Genomic DNA, 18,527 nt, shown 5'->3' with positions numbered 1-18,527 from the left:
ATTTGCCAAATTTGAAATAGAACATATACCACGCAAACAAAATCAAAGGGCAGACATCTTATCTAAACTCGGCAGTACACAGTCCGAGTTATCTACACTACAACAGTTCACCATAACATCACCCACTGTTACTCTGACAAATATGTTAAGTGTTACACAGGTAAAAGACTGGAGAGACGACTTTATACACTATCTACAAACAGGTGCTATACCAGAAGGGGTCGAGAACCATAAAAAGTTCCGAAGACAAGCATCTTCCTTCACAATATTCAACGGGACACTGTATCGACGAGGTTATACTCGGCCTCTACTCAAATGCCTTAACAAATCGGAAGCTGAGATAGCATTAGCCGAGGCACATGAAGGAATCTGTGGCACACATACAGGTGCTCGGAGCTTAGCATCTAAGGTCCTCCGAGCTGGTTTCTTCTGGCCTACTTTGAACCAGGACAGCCAACAAAAAATCCGATCATGTAACGATTGCCAAAGACACGCACCACTGATACACATACCCGCAGAGCAATTACATCAATCAGACATCAGTTGGCCATTTAACTGATGGGGTTTAGATATACTCGGTCTGTTCCCTACGGCACCGGGCCAGGTAAAATTTCTCATTGTCGGCATTGATTATTTCTCCAAATGGGTGGAAGCCCAACCTTTGGCAAAAATAACATCCCAATAAATGATTTCATTCGTTTGGAAAAACATTATTTGCCATTTCGGCATACCTCAACATATCATAACTGACAATGGTCGCCAGTTCGCCGATCAGAAATTTCAATCTTTTTTGCAGAATCTCAAAATAAAACACATTTCGCTTTTGTTGAACATCCTCAAACAAATGGACTAGCTGAGGCCGCAAATAAGGTCATCCTACATGCACTTAAAAAGAAGCTAGATGATGCCAAAGGGCTCTGGGCCGAGCTTATACTTGAAGTCCTTTGGGGATACAACACCACCAACAAACATCAACAAAGGAAACACCGTTCAGGCTTGTATATGGCTCCGAGGCTATGATACCACTGGAAATCTCCCAAAGCTCATTCAGAACACAGCTCGGCAACCAGGAAGAAGTTCGGAGAACCGAACTCGATACCATCGAAGAAGTCAGAAACATCGCAACATTAAGGCAACGCGCAGCACAACAAGCAGTAGCTCGCCAATACAACAAAACGGTTAAAAGCAGATCCTTCATGCAAAGAGACTTAGTACTTCGTAAAATGGAAACTGCTCGGAAACCAACCTCACATGGAAAGCTCGCAGCAAATTGGGACGGTCCATACCGAATATCAGAAGTTCTCGGTAATGGAGCATACATACTCGAAACAATAGATGGTAAACTACTACCCAATACCTGGAATGTATCCTCCCTAAAGAAGTTCTATAGTTGAAAGTCAGGGACAGGCTAGTACTCTTTTTCCTACTACCAAGTTTTTGTCCCAAAGGGTTTTGCTTGGAGAGGTTTTAACGAGGCTAGCCTACCTGCAAATTTGTATTCAAAATAAATACAAATTTATCATAATAACACCTAATTCTATTCAATCATGTACTACCAATTATCAATATAGCTCGGAAAATGACAATAATCGTCTAAAAGCGCAACCTGCCACTACTCGGCAGTTTTCTCAAACCGAAATGAAATATCCTCATGATCATTTCCTATTAATCAACAAACAGCTTTTCCCTAAACGAAAAACACTACCATTCAAACACATTCAAATCCATAACAATATCCAAAAAACAAACATCAAAGTTCAAATAGCTATCCATTACAGAATAAAACAAAATAACTAACAAAATAAAAAACTACACATTATCAGCCTGATCTTCAACGTCACCATCATCTTCGACCATCTTGCCATCACGAACGACTTTCCCAGGGTCCATCCCGGACAGATCAGCCTCTGGCGCCAAAAACTTCGCCTATAACAAAGCCCTTTCAAATCCCTCAACAAAAGAATCCAGAATTTCATCAACCTTTTTCTTCTCCAACTCCTTTAATTGGGCAGTCACCTCAATTAGACGAGATTGTATACTCGCCAAATCACTTTCCTTTTTCTTCAAATCCTCCACATCCTTAGCATAACTATCTTTAGTCTCCTTCAATAACTTCTCGGTCTCAGTTAAACGCGCCTGAAGCTCGGCAGCAGCACTTTTACTCTTAACCAACTCTTCCTTCAAAACAGAAACCTCTCCTTTTTCTGTAACAACTCTCTTATACTTCAACTCTTGGCTACGCCCAAGACTCGCAAGGCGCAGACCAACAACCTAGAGAAAGCAATAAAGCAAAGTTTATAAGACTACCAAAGAGAAAACAGAAATAAAGCAAACACGGTCACCAATTACCTGCATATACTGCCCAATAGCCATGTCCCCAACCTCCTTTGCGAGAGAAACATCAGCCGACGAATGACAATACTCGTCCACCACAGCCATATAAGAATACTCTTTTCCCCACACAGAAAATGCCTCACTCTGTTCAGAAATTTCATGGAGCCTTTTTTTATTACCCATAAAAGCTTGTATTTCCTCCAGAGGAACCCCTAACTCCTTTTCATCAGAATCATCGGACAACTCAACAAGGTCGGACTTCCTTCTCTTTTTCGCAATCACCTTCCTCCGACCTTGACGAGGCTGAGTAACTTCGCCAGTCCCAGCAACCTTCTCAGCATTAGAAGATGATACCTCCTTCTCCATATTCTTATTTTTGAAACGTGTCCTAAGGGACGCGGCTGAAACACCGGGATATTTACCACCTGCAAAACACAAATAACATCAGATATATGACGAAAAGAAATAAACACATTAGCAACAACCCTATAACTCACCCAAATATGTTACAACAGCATCTTTATCCTCTTCCTACTTCAGAAGCTCATACATTGAAATTAGGTCTCCCCGACCAATATTTTCAACAAGAAACTCAATCAAACAAACATTTGTCGGAGAGATAACTTCAGGTCCGAGTATATTTTGAGATTCCGAGCACCAATACAATGGGAACTTCTCAGCCAGATTCTCATCTACGAAAAAAGGAAAATCTTTTTCTAGACCTCTAACCTTGAAATACATCTCTTTAAAATCTTTGAAAGAAGATTTGTGCAATCTGAAAATGCCAAATCCAAGGGTGCTATTGAAATTTATCCAACCACCTTTCCACATCCCCTTGGCTTGAAATAACGAAAAGAACAGGTCCACAGACGGCACCTCCTCCAGAAATTCCATTAGAATTTCAAAAGAACGAAGGAACGCCCACCCATTTGGATGAAGCTGCGACGGAGCACAGTTCAACTGTCTCAAAACCTGACATTCGAAATCAGAAAGGGTAACCTAACTCTCAGCTCTTCAAGAACACAGCTGTGCATATAGAAAAACTCAAAGCCTCTACCCCGTTGATAAACCCTATCATTAACACTACATGGCAGTAACTCAACCCCAACTCCAGCATTCTGCCTCACTACCTTATTCACATCCACCTCCTTAACCGCAGCCTCATCACAGAACAACGACACCCGAGACCTCACATCATCCCCAACCCAGTCATAAGACCAATCTATCTTAACTTTCTTCTCCTTCTCAAATCCCATCATAAACAGTAAAACAAACATGCAACCAAGAAATACAAAGAGACGAGGGAAGAAAGAAATCACAAGAACACAGACATAACCATACCTCTCTTGCTCATTCTTCAAATAGAAGCAGAAAACCAAAACGCCCAAATTCTAATCAGTAGAAATAATTAATCACAATCGAAAACGTTCCAAATATCACCCCTGCCTCAATCACATCAAATGGCGAAAGGAGCATTGGAAACCATCAAAATATTAATGAAGCTACCACTCATTCTCTCTCCTAAAAAAAATGGGCACGATTTCCCATGTGGCACAATACAAAGTTAATTTAATGAAGTACGTTGAACTGGGGGCTCACTCAGTAATCCATTTCACCGAGTTATAACTCATCACAAAAGCTCAACCTGCTTCATTAAAAAACTTTTCTCAGGCTATGCTTGGGGGCTGTGATATGGTCACCATTAATACGAGCTATAACTCGGCCTCATGACCGTTATTGGCAGTCACCATAACTCGTCATTTTCCGTTACTGCTCGGATCTTATGAGCTATAACTCGGTGGCATCAATACTCTTATCATAACCGACGTCTCAAACGGTATGATAAAATCGGTTACAAAACCAATCATCGCAGAAACCGACAATTGATCACCCAGAATGTAACGGACGAAGAAATATCTATAAAAGAAAGGTAAAGTATCTCTTTGAAGGACAGTTCTGAATTTAACACTATACTGACTTAAGCATTGGAGTGCCTTTGCAGGTACACTCCACCCTCTTTATATTGCTCGTGCTCTCACACAAACAACAAAGATAAGAAGCTCGGATTCTAAGAGACGGATGTTCAACCTTGCAACCCATAGCTCGGCCGATTCTGAGAAATTAAAGCCGATCTATTTCCCAGGCAAAATCAAGTTCAATAAAAAACTAAAGTTGACAAACAATAAAATTATACCAAATGTCATACTTTCGTTGCTTGATCGTAATATAATTTACTTAAAAACATTTTGCCTTCATTTCATTTAAGAATTCTATGGTTTTATTGTATAACTAATAACTTAATGAAAAGAAGTGTAAAAGAAATGTAAGGTAGCTGACGAAGGCTACCGTAAGAAGTTTAACTTCTTTGAAATTTATCACCTCATCGCAAAGAATTGAATTTTAAGACCGTTTATTTTTCTAATTCCTTAGGTGGTTGAAAATCAAAATTGTCTTTAACCTTTTTTTAATTCAAAATCATTCTTAATATTAAATTTTGTTTTAAAATTATTATTTTTTTAGTTTCCAAACAAAAATATTTTTTGTTAATTTATCACATCTATTTCTTAAAATCACCATCACTAAAGCAAGCAGCATTAATTTTCTCAATTTTTCTTTCGCACACATTTATCATACACCCATAATCTTCTCATTACTTTCACTCACCACACACACCTACACATCATTCGCACCCACACTTAGAGAAATACAAAAGAGAAAGGAAAAAAAAAAATACCAAAAGACGAGAAAAGAATGAGAAAAGGAGAAGATAAAGAAGAGAAAGAGAAAAAAAAGAATTGAGATATAAAAGAGTGAGTGAGGAAGATCCACTACAAACAAAAAAAAGTTTATGATTACGCTCTTTTTTTTTTGTCACGCTTTAAAAGTATGGCTAAAAATGATCAATGGCCACGCTTTTATGAGGGTGACGATTGATTAGAGATTTAGCCACGTTTTTTCTTGTTACGTTTAAAAAACGTAGCAAAAGGGATCTATGGCCACGCTTTTATGAGAGTGGCAATTGATTCCAGATTTGACCACGCTTTAAAAGCGTGCCTGTTTCTCTCTATGGCTACGCTTAAAAAGCCTAGCCGTTTCTTACAATTCTTTTGGCACGCTTCAAAAGTGTGGCAAAAAAGTTGCCAAAAAAAGTTTCAAAAAAGATATAATTAGTTAATTACATTGCACACCTTCTTCGAAACTCTATCTTTCTCCTTCGAACCATAAACTCTTGGAACCCTTTGTATTCACCCTAAAAAGAAAGGCCCTTCAAAAGAACCCTAAACTCTTCAAAAGAATCCCAGCACTCCGCGACCCCAGCAATCCAAAGAACATCGCCGGCGCTTGCAATGCCTCTGTCGGCGCTCCCTGTTCTGGCACTCCCACCATCGCTGCTCCCACCCTAAACCCCAAACCCTCATTCGGCGATGACTCTCTCTGGCGGTGACTCCCTCAGCGCTCACTATTCGTCACAAACCCTCCGTTGATGCTCCTTCCGCTGCCTCTGCCTTCCGTCGGAGCATTGGAGATGGTTTGTTGTTCAAGGCCGCTCCCTTCCATCGTCAAGCTCGAGGGGGTTGTTGTCACAACCGGCGAAAAGGACGAAGATGCCATCCTCGATCTGTAATCCCTAACTCATACTTTTTCAATAAATCTTCGATCATCATTTAATCATTTATTTTGAATATTACAATAAATTTGTGCTTTTAATTGTTATTACTCTTTTCCAATTTATTTTAGAAAATTGAAGTTTTATCGATTTGAAAAAGAAGGGAACCGATGAAAGGAGAGAACCGCAGGTACCATCAAGTTCCCAAAGAACAAGGTTACCAGCAAGGTTTGGCTTCTCATCTAAACAAAATTCATTTGTGCTTATTTGTTTATGTTGTTTATTCTCTGGTTCATTTGTGCTTTCCTAGTTCTTTGATTCTTCAGTTCATAAGTAGTTAGAGAAGTTTAAATGATAAGTATTTGAGCCTCATATAATAATGTCGAACGTAGTTCTTTTGCTGTTATTATAGTAGTTAAATCTAAGAAAGTTAATTGGTTCATTTGTGCAACTAAATTTTGTTCTTTTTTTGTGTGTGTTTTTATGCAACACAAAATCATTAGTGAGTGTGGTTCTTTAACTATAAGCATTCTAAATCATTGCAAAAGATAATTCATGTATTCCATATTTTTTTTTATTTGAAAATCATACTGGAACAATATAATCTGATATAAGAAGCTATTAATGCTCTAGCTTGATTTATATTTATAAGAAATTATGAACTGATTGGTTGAATAGCTTATCCTAGGATCCTAAACACTTTTGTCTCTCATGTTTCAAAGTGACCATATATAAATATTGATGAACTCAACATATTGCTATTTGCTGTCGCTGCTACCTCTTATTCTGCTTCTACTTTGCTGCTGCTATCTGACTTTGTGTTCCAATCTCAACTTCAGATGTCCTCTTCCCGTATTTGCAGAACTTCTCTCAAGAGCTTCAACAACTTAAGGAGTATTGCATGAACCAAAAATTCATTGATTCAATGGTAAACTGCATCTAAGTCGACTCAATAACAACAAGTTCAATCTACATGGTGTCGCCCACACGAGTCGAAAATAACTACCGTCTCGAAAAACAAGTTAGAATCCTTAACTTTAAGTGTTTGGATCTCACGTCCATATTCAAAACCCATCATGATTTCAGATTACAACTCGGAATAACAACTTTTTTACCGTTAATTTTTTAAAAAATAAATCTAAAATAATGTCATTATAAAATTAATTCATCTTGTTTGATTGTATTAGAAATTAAAAATTAAAAATTGATTTAAGAAAAAAAACTTAATTACACTTTTAATTCATTTTAAAAAACCAAAATACCTTCTTTATAACTCAAACAATGTTAAACTTTAAGAAAAATTTAAAATTTTTTTTTCGTAGATTCTATTTTGATTTTTGAGAGACTAAAAAATTCTTGTAGCATTAGTTTAAAAACAAAAAACAAAAACAAAAAATTCCCTTGTAGTTCATATTTAAAGTACTAAATGGTCAAATTAGTCCCTAAAAGATCACTCGTTTTTCAAATTGGTCCTAAAAAAAATTTTATTAATAAAACTCGTTCCTAAATACTCTTATGTTTAATTTTTAAAATATTAAAATAGCCTTTTAAAATTAATCTTGGAAATAATAAAATGCTCCTTTAAAATTAAGGTTGTTTAATTATGTTTAAAATTTTATATTATAATTTTAAAATATTAAAATATTTTTTTAGAAAAAAATATATTTAACTATTTTTGTTTATTTCAGTCTTTATATGTATCTTAAATAAAAAAGATATTGAGACATAAGTCAATATTATACACTTTACACTAAATACAATAAAGAGAATTATGTAGTTTCTATCGTCTTTCAATTTGTATCTTTCAATTTCTCTCTCTTAGTATTAGCCTATCATTTAAACACAGTCTAATAATTTTATTTATATCTAAAAAGCTACATTTAGCTTTAGATAAATAACTAATGAGATTATTATTATTATTATATTATGTTCGTTTGCTTTTTACCTAAGTATATATGTTTTTTTAATTAAATTTATATAATATAAATTTTTTTATTATTGTATTTATATTTAATATTATAATTTGGTTTCACACAAAATAAAATTATTACATATTTGTTTGCTATTTATATATATATATATATATATATATATATATATTTTAAAATTAAATTTATATAATATAGAATCTTGTATCATTTTGTTCATATTTAATATTATAATTTTATTTCACACAAAATAAAATTGTTATATATTATTTGCTTTTTACATGAGCATATATATTTTTTTAATTAAATTTATATAGCACAATATTTTATCATTGTGTTCATATTTAATATTACTTTTTCAATATTCTAATTTATTTTTTTTTCTGAGTTTGGTGCAAGAATTTTAACTTATTTTTTATGTATTATTTATTTTAATTCTAAAACTCAGTTACTTTTTTTTTGGTATAAACAAGTTACTTTTAATATTTATATACTATTTTTTTGTTTTAAACTTCAGCCCAATATCTAAAATTTATAAAAAAAATTCAAAATTTATAAAAATAATGATTAACCTGATAAAATATAGACCATTCAATTAAAATATAATAAATGAAGAGTTTAGATTTAATGAATTAATAATGTGTGCAGCACTCCATACTTAACCAGAAGCGTTTAAGCATGAGCTATTGTTTTGGTGTCATTTTCGAAAAAGATCTTTTTTTTTAATGATATTTTTTAAAAGATTTTGTTATAAAAGTAAAAGTAATTTTATGTTTGAATATCTCATGTAAAAAAATCTTTTTATCTATCAATTATATTTAGATAAAATAAGATAAAAGTATTTTTTGTTCATTTATTATGTGAAAATATCTTTTTTATTTAAGAAAAAAATCTTTTAAAAAATAGATATAAATTGTAGTTTCTCAAAAAAATATATTTTTTATTTTTTTAGTACTTTAACTTTTACTATTAAAAGTATGTCAAATATACTAATAAATAAAAAAAAATTTTATTAAAAAAAGATTTTTTTTAAATATTAATTTTAAAATATTTATTTTTAACAAAAATACGTGAAAGGTATAAAAAGGGGAAGGTCACATGGCGGCAAGGAAAAAAAAAAAAAATCGAATTGAGATTTGGTTAGAGGAGACCAAGCTTAAAAACTTCCCAACTCAGTTGAAAGTAGCACCACCGCTTGGCTGAATTATATTATATCAGTGTATATGGTCAGTGAAGACAAATCATATTCACTCAAGCACAATCTTAATCATCTTAACCATTTACATTATTTATATTATATCTGAATGGTAAAGACTAACGGAACATCGAAGTTTCGCTCAACTACAACGGGATACCAGAACCGCTTCCTAAACTATTAGTCCAACGAAACCATATAAGCCCTGTTCTGCTTCCTACTCATACCTGCTTCTTGCTTCCTTGCTCGCTCTCATTGGAACAAAATTGGGGAAATTTGCTGCGTAGGCTGCAACGAACGGAATAGAACGGAACACAGATCGGAAAAGAGAACCCTAATTTCTGAGGATTGAGAGACAGACATGGCTGCGGAGTTAGGGCAACAGACGGTGGAGCTGTCGACCCTGGTTTCCCGAGCTGCCCAAGATTCATACAGCAACCTGAAAGAACTGGTTGAGAAATGCAGGTCCACCGAATTGTCCGATACAGACAAGAAGATCAGTATCCTCAAGTTCCTCAGCAAGACCCAGCAGCGCATGATCCGCCTCAATGTGCTCTCCAAGTGGTGCCAACAGGTTACCCCGCCAAAAATCAAATCTTGCTATTTTTTCTTGCATAGCACTACTCTTCATTCAATCCATTGGTCTCTCTACAAATTCCAAAACTTTGTGTATTTGGGAGATACATAATTGATAATGAATAGAATTAAGGGGTGGTTTGGGGCACTGGTTGAGCTGAAAACTAAAAGCTGTTATAAATCAGGGAAAGGAAGTTTTTTCTTTCTTTCTTTCTTTGTTGGATGGGATGTGCTTATAGGTTTTTTGCTGTGTAGGTTCCTTTGATAAAGCACTACCAGCAGCTGGCTTCGACTGTTTCAAATCACGATATGTGTTTTACTCAAGCTGCGGATTCTTTGTTTTTTATGCACGAGGGGCTTCAGCAAGCCCGTGCTCCGGTTTCTGATGTGCCCTCTGCCATTGACATTCTCTTAACGGGGAGTTACCAGCGGTTGCCTAAATGTATAGAGGATGTTGGTACTCAGTATACCTTGAATGAAGAACAGCAAAAGCCTGCTTTGAAGAAGCTGGACGCGCTTGTGCGGTCGAAATTGCTAGAAGTTTCTCTTACGAAGGAAATTTCCGAGATAAAAGTTTCCGATGGTACGGCATTGATTAAGGTGGATGGAGAGTTTAAGGTTTTAGTGACTCTTGGTTACAGGGGAAACTTGTCCATGTGGAGGATATTACATTTGGAGCTACTTGTTGGTGAGAAGAATAAACCTATCAAACTGGAATTAATGCGGCGCCATGTTCTCGGGGATGATCTAGAGAGACGAATGGCTGCGGCAGAAAATCCATTTTCAATATTGTACTCGGTTCTTCACGATCTATGTGTTTCACTTGTCATGGATACTGTCATCAGGCAAGTGCAAGCTCTTCGACAGGGAAGATGGAAAGATGCAATTCGATTTGAGCTCATATCCGAGGGTGGAATGGGTCATGCGGCAGGTTCCAGTTCCATGCAGAACCCTGACGGGGAATCTGATTCATCCGGTCCTCGAACTCCTGGTTTAAAAATCATATACTGGCTGGAGTTCGATAAAAATGCTGGCATGTCTGACTCAGGTGCATGCCCATTCATAAAAATTGAACCTGGGCCAGATCTTCAGATAAAGTGCATACACAGCAATTTTGTCATAGATCCACTAACAGGCAAGGAGGCAGAGTTTTTCTTGGACCAGAATTGTATTGATGTTGAGAGGTTGCTGTTAAGAGCTATTAGCTGCAACCGGTATACTCGTCTACTGGAAATTAAAAGAGAACTGGGAAAAAATAACCACGTCTGTCGAGCAGCAGATGATGTTGTATTCCAGTCTCACTTGGGTGGACCTGATGTTGAATATAAACAGGTTAGTGTACATTTGTTAGGGAACATTTGGAGTATCAATTTGATATGCTACATCGGGCAATTTTTTTATTTTTATTTTTATTTTTATTTTTGGGTTTTGGCATATGTGGTTTGATGCTTCTTGTTTGGTATCACCCCAATTTGGGGTTTTCCTCTGTTAACATTCTTGTAACTTTCGAGAACTATACCGTGAATTACGGATATTTGACTATTTTCGTACTTTGCCACCATAAGTACTTCTCATCATTCTTGCATGGACTATCTGTAGCTAGATTCTGATATCTTCTGTCTGTTATGTATGTATGTATGTGTGTGTGTGTGTGGAATTTCCGCTGCTTGGTAAATACTTTGCTGCTGAACACTTTTGACATGTAGTTAATTTTCCAGTAAACACAGTTGGCCTTTAAATTTTGCAACCTATGATACGATTTGTGGCTGAATTTGTGATACCCTTTTACAAATCTTGTAATATTATATCCTACCTCTTTCCCATTCAACCATTCATTAAATTTTAAAAGATGAAGCTGCTTTTGTCTGTAGAAGGATGATAAATGCTTCAGCAAGGAATCTGAAGGGTATGAGGTGTTGCGTGTGCGTGCCTATGCCTCATGTTTTTTTACTCTTGGAGTTAATATCAGGTACCTTACTTTTCTAAGATGCTTTTAACTAATATCTTAGGCATTTGAGTTTAGTTTCTCAAATTTATGTCCCTGTTATGTTATTCAGAAATGGCCGTTTCCTTCTTCAATCATCGCAAAACATAGTTGCTTCTTCAGCATTGTTAGAATGTGAAGAAGCTTTGAATCAGGGATCTATGACTGCAGCTGATGTATTTGTAAGCTTGAGAAGCAAAAGTTTATTGCACTTGTTTGCATCTATCGGAAGAGTCTTAGGGCTAGAGGTATATTTCCCTGTTTTCATTCCTTTTATTGTTAAAAGAAAAAGACAAATTCCCAAACTATTTTGGACTGAATTTAAGTTGGTTATTCAGAAATGACTTGCCTAAGACCACTGGCTTATTGGGCATTCTTGTAGGTATTCGAGCATGGATTCAGTACAGTTAAAGTACCCAAAAACATTTTGAATGGTTCAGCAATGCTAATTATGGCGTTTCCAGACTGTGGGAGCTCTTATTTCCTGATGATGGAACTTGATAAGGATTTTAAACCTTTGTTTAAGCTGTTAGAGACTCAGCCAGATTCTTCTGGAAAAGATACTTTATTTGGTGTCCTTAATCAGGTGCTGCGGGTCAAAAGAATTGATATAGGACAGCTGCAGGCACTTGAAGATGAAATGAATTTAAGCCTGGTTGACTGGGGAAAATTACACTCTCTTTTGCCCAATGCTGCTTGTCCAAATCAACAATCTGTACGTGAGTTTCTCTCTGATATTCGACTTGAGAGTTCCATACAGAATGCAAAAGGTCATCCTTCAGGTTTTTCATCACTTGTTGATGAAGTGTTTGGACTCGAGAAAGGTTCTTCTGCATATCCATTCTCTGTTCAAAATCATGGATCCCTACCTTCACATTATGGTTCTGTCCCATTGAATCTCCATAGTCTAAAAGCTGGGACCCCATCTCCAAAGTGGGAAGGAGGCATGCAAATATCTCAGGTTAACAATGTAACAAAACCTTCAGGTGTTACAAACCACTATAGTGATTCCATGTTCTCATCAGGCAGTGTGAAGGGCCCAGTTCAATCCAATTCTGTTGGATCAATTTCCACAGGACAAGGAAGGAGCGCAGCTGGGAAAAGGTTATTTGTTTCAAAGTCTGAACAGGATCTGGCTTCTCTTAAATCTCCGCATTCAGTTGACATTGTGTCCTCAACTGCTATGGATGAAGATCAACATAGAGTACTGAGTGATTCCTCTAATGATGGTTTAGGTGGAAGTCTGTCATCTCGACTATTATCTCCTTCTCTACCAACTAGTTGTCGCATATCTGTACCTAATTCCAAACCTAATGGACCTCAAGCTGAATCACTCAAGGCTGCTGGAGCCAATTCATGTGCTTCAACTCCCATATGTAAGATACTTTCTTTCTTCTCTTCAACTTTATCATATAATGTATTTGCATGCTGTTATATATATTACCTAAAAACACACATCACTGCCGAAATGACTATTTGCAGCCCAGGCAATGGAATCCACAGGCAATGAAGATGTTATACCCAAACACGATAAAAGATCTTGGAAGAGAACAGCTTCAGATATGTTGAATTTGATTCCATCTCTTCGGGGTCTTGAAAACAACTCAGCAATTTGCAAGAGGAGAAAGATTTTGGATTCATCTGGCTCTCAACTGTCTTTGCCACAAGGGTTTGTACCTACTGAAATGATATCTAGGGCTGAAGGATACAGCTATGGAAGTTTGATTGCAGAAGCAAATAAAGGGAATGCCCCATCTAGCATTTATATAGCAGCCCTGCTTCATGTGGTCAGGCACTGTTCACTTTGCATTAAGCATGCTAGGCTGACGAGTCAAATGGATTCATTAGATATCTCATACGTTGAAGAAGTGGGTTTAAGGAGTGCATCCTCTAACATTTGGTTCCGACTTCCATTTGCCGGAGGTGATTCATGGCAACATATATGCTTGCGACTTGGCAGACCTGGTTGCATGCATTGGGATGTTAAAATAAATGATCAGCACTTCAGGGATTTATGGGAGCTTCAGAAAGGGAGCAGTGCTACACCATGGGGCTCAGGTGTTCGAATCGCCAATACGGCTGACATTGATTCACACATACATTATGATCCAGATGGTGTTGTTTTGAGCTATCAGTCAGTTGAGGTAGATAGTATAAAGAAACTAGTGACTGATATACAAAGGCTTGCTAATGCAAGAACTTTTGCCCTTGGCATGCGGCAATTGCTTGGGGTAAAAGCTGATGAGAAGTCAGAAGAGACAAGTTCTGATTCCAAAGTATCGGGTACAAAGTTTGCTTCAGACACTGCGGAGAAAGTTACAGAACATATGAGAAAAGCATTCAAGATTGAGGCAGTTGGACTGATGAGCTTGTGGTTTAGCTTTGGTTCAGCTGTCCTTGCTCGTTTTGTTGTTGAGTGGGAATCTGGTAAAGAGGGTTGCACAATGCATGTATCTCCAGACCAATTTTGTCCCCATACTAAGGTAGATTTGTTTTTTTGTGAACTGATTTCTGTTTGTTTCTTTCCTTTGACTACAGCTGGTCGATTTCTTACATACTCTGGTTACTTATGCTACTTATTGGGTGTAGATACAACAATATCATTTGATCAGAATGTTTTTTATGCTTTTACTTTATACAGTTTCTAGAAGATTTCATAAATGGAGCTGAAGTTTCATCGCTTTTGGATTGCATTCGGCTGACTGCGGCTCCCTTGCATGATCTGGCTGCTGCAACCAGGCCAGCTCGAGCTGGTCCTGTTCCAGGAGTTGCAGCTGCTCTATCTTCCATACCTAAACAAACTGGTTATATACAACCACAAGGACTTCTTGGTAGCTCAACTTCAAACATTGGCCAGCCTACCTCTGGTCCTGCGGGAAACACTGCCATGTCTGCTCCTGGTGGTCTTACCAATCAAACCCTATCCATGTTAGCTGCAGCTGGGCGAGGTGGGCCGGGCATTGTTCCAAGTTCACTTTTACCTATCGACGTCTTTGTTGTGCTCCGCGGTCAACAGGAAACAGTTTGCTGTTGACATGGGTTGCTTTGCCGGTGATCAACACCGCCTAAAGTAAATAATTATTCTATTTAATATATATTTAAAAGTATTTTTTTGTTGTATGAAAAAGAAATATATGTTACAAGAATGAAAAACTACTCCGGGTAAATGTATTTTTTATTCTATCAATTATATTTAGATAAAATAAGATAAAAGTATTTTTTTGTTCATTTATTATATGAAACCATCTTTGCTTTTAAGGAAAGAAAATCTAAAAAAAAAAAGATGTAAATTGTAATTTTTTAAAAAAGATATATTTTTTATTTTTTTAGTATTTTTACTTCTACTAGTGTATGTTCCCGTGTTCTATACGGGATAATACATAAAATTATATAAAATTTTTTATTAAAATTTAAATAAAAAAAATATATAGTAATTATTTATTGAATGGTTATCTCATTTGTCCGCTTAAGTAAGTATTTGGAGTTCGAATCTCGCCTTGTGTGTATCACAATTCATTAGTTAGCGACAAATCCTTAATAAATAGAACATCAATATGTGGTGGATTAATTCTCGACTTGCCAAGTTAGAAAATCCATATAAAAAAATTATATTTGTTTTTAAAATAGATTAATTTTTTATTAATAGAAATACTTATGAATTTTTGTCTTTGTTGAAATTTACTTGGGACAATTTTATTTATTGCTATCGTATTCATTCTTGAAATCAAAACAATATGATCAACATTGTTACTTGTTAAAACTTTATATTTTATGAAATAATTTTTAAATTTTCAAATTCATAAACTTATGTCATTACAAAAGTTATTAGATCGATTAATATTTTTTAGTAATATAGTGTATCGAAACACCATCGTTGAGTATTAGTTAGTGTGAAAAGAAACCGATAACAATTTTGTTATTCAATATATAATTTATTCTATTGAAAAATAAATTAATATTTTCTAAACTTGTAAATACATTTTCTTCTAATTTCTTACACCATTTTATTTGACAATATTTACCATTAAAAAATAACAAATGACCATACTATCTTATAATATATATGATGTACAAAGTAATTTCTTATCTTAAAATTAATTTTGGTTAGTGAGATAAAATTTAAAATATTTTTTTATTTTCTTACTCAAATTTAAATTTAAATTTAGAATTGATTAACAACTCATCATTTTTTAATTTCAATAAAAAAATAAATTGGTTAGATGCAAAATATTCCTCATTTAATAATTTCAATCATTTAAATTTTAATTACCAAAAATTGAGTTAAAAATTAATTATAAACTTAATAATCGATAATATATATATATATATATATATATATATATATATATATATATATTAGTACGTAAATAATAATATCCAATGTATTGATTATTTATTTTTTTGACAGAATTAATGTATAATATATTGAGCATTGATTTATTATCCAAATTTTTTTTTATAAACTTTGTAATATGTGAAAATAACAATCTTATTTTTTATTATTATTTAAGAAATTCTTCATAATTTTTTAATTATATAATTAACTTAATTAATAATCTTTATTATTGCTTTTATACTAAAAAATGTCAATTTATACTATTTACATATTTTTTTACTACTAATAAATAAATAAATATTTGCACTATTATACTTGTTGTCCTAAATAATAACTTAAGTTATTTATTTTGTATGTTAAATTTATTAAATGTTAAGATGAAAAATTAAAATTGTTCAATAAATTATATAAATAGTCATTACAGAAAAGAAAAAAAATTATATATCATATATAATAATCCTTGATATATATAGTGTCATGTATATATTAAGATTCTCTATTTTAATTATGTGAGTGATTATTGTTATTTTCATTTTTTCGTTACATTAGAAAATAATATTTAAAACTAAAAAAGAGATAATTAATTTTTTTAATTTGAATTAAAAATGTCTTGTAAATATATCTAACTTTTACATATACTAAGTGTTATAATATTAAATAGTATAGTATTTGCTATAACAATGATTCAAAATATTAATTTAAGATATATTTGGGTCTAGTAAGACCTCAATGCAAGCAAGATCAACTAAAATCTATTGTTAGGGTCCCAAATCTGACTTAGGTTCATTACCTTAAAGGCCCAATGTAGATGAAGTCCACGCGTCCCCTCTTAAATCGGCTCAGATTGGATCTCTGTTGCTAGTTAGATATGGTAATGAGGACTCGGGGGAGCGTGAGAAACCCACTTTCCATCCCTCATTCCTATTTAAAAAAAATGTCATCGTTCTTTCTCCGTCATTACAAGTTCCTGTTTAATTACCCCTTAGAGAACGTAGATCTCTTCGGGTATCTACAAATATTCTTTGAAATTTTTTTAAAAAATTAACACAAAAAGACATAATATAATAAATCATAAAATAATCAATTCAATATAATTCAACACAATTTATAACATATTCGTTAGGAAAAATAACATTTCAAAAGGAGAAAACATAAAAAAATAATCCAACATAATAACATAACATAATTTTTTAGGACGATACTGAGCGAGTAGTGACGGACTTGATGAGAGGTAGAGAAAGTGAGTTAGAGAGAGAGAGAGGATCAAGGCTGAGAATGAGTCTGGAAGAAAAAGAAAAAATTCGAATTGGAGGCAGAAATTAGGGTTACTAAATTCAAGAAATGGATTTACGTATATATAAATTAGGATAAATTAATAATTTTATATTCGCGTATATTTAATAAGTTTTATGGGGGCGGGTACTTATGTCCGTGCCCCTATTAGGAGTGGCAAACGGGAAAGTCCGCCCTGTCTCGCCAAAAGCCCGCCCCGCCTAGTAAGATGGTCCTGAATTTTCCCCCCGCTCACCTAATGGTAGGCTCGCGGGATCTCTTTTTTTTTATAAGCTATTAAATATTAAACAATATATATAATTTCACAACAATTTCAATAAATTTATAATTTTTAAATTCACGCACATTAACGTCTTTATAATTATAAATATGTAATAAATATAATTATAAATCAATTTTTTTGAAACAAAATAATAAAACCAGCATTATCCAAAACAAAACAAATATTATCCAAAATATATAATTAAACATCTTCAAGTTTATAATCAATCAAATATAAAACATAATCCAAAATATAACTTAAAACTTCTTCAATTATCATCTTCATCCTCTTGTAGATCAATAACATCATAGAAATTTGTAAAAAAATGGCTCTACCAAAATAAAAGCTTGGCCCAGCGGGAAAGCCTGCCCTGCCCTGCGGAAGCCCACCAAATCTCGTGGATTAAGCGGTGCAGGGTAGGCGGGATTTTTAAGTTTGGTGGTTATAAATTTCCAGTCCAACCCGCATTTTTTTGGCGGGTTATGCGACCAGCTCGACAGGTTTCGACCCGTTTGCCACCCCTAGTCCCCATCCATTTTCGCGTGGCAGGTCGTGAGGATTTCAGGAGTCCCCATCTAACTCCAAAACGCGAGTAATCCCTGCAAATACCCGTTTCGACTGTTTTTGTGATCATCCTTATTGCTAGTATTCATTGGTTCGTGACGTGGAGCTATTTTAGCCACTCAATAAATTCTCATATAATCAAAGTTTAGGTTATATTTTTATAAAGTTACATGTATCCTTGTTATAACAATATTAATAAAAGATAAATGGATAAACACTAAACTATTGTTTGGATATAAGATAAAAAATAAGAGGAAAAAAATGGAAAGAAAAGTATATTTTTGTGTGTGTTGTTTAGATGAAAAAAATGAATGAAAAGAAAATAGAGGAAAAAATTTCTTTTGCTTAAATGGAAGGAAAATTAAGAAGAGAAAAAATTATAATAGAAAAAAATTATATTAATGTTTTTATATATTATATATAAATTATAATTCAAATAGTAACTCTG

At 34.3% G+C, this 18,527-nt stretch overlaps 1 pseudogene; it reads left to right on the top strand.

Annotated features, from left to right (window-relative positions):
- The first annotated feature begins 9,038 nt into the window (after nucleotides 1–9,038).
- Nucleotides 9,039–14,852, top strand: LOC112758284 (mediator of RNA polymerase II transcription subunit 14-like; annotated as a pseudogene).
- Nucleotides 14,853–18,527: the final 3,675 nt, after the last annotated feature.

The sequence above is a fragment of the Arachis hypogaea genome, chromosome 16 (genome assembly GCF_003086295.3).
Source record: "Arachis hypogaea cultivar Tifrunner chromosome 16, arahy.Tifrunner.gnm2.J5K5, whole genome shotgun sequence".
Lineage (NCBI taxonomy): Eukaryota > Viridiplantae > Streptophyta > Magnoliopsida > Fabales > Fabaceae > Arachis > Arachis hypogaea.
Note: the sequence above shows the minus strand (reverse complement) of the source record. Positions and strands in the feature narration are given on the sequence as shown.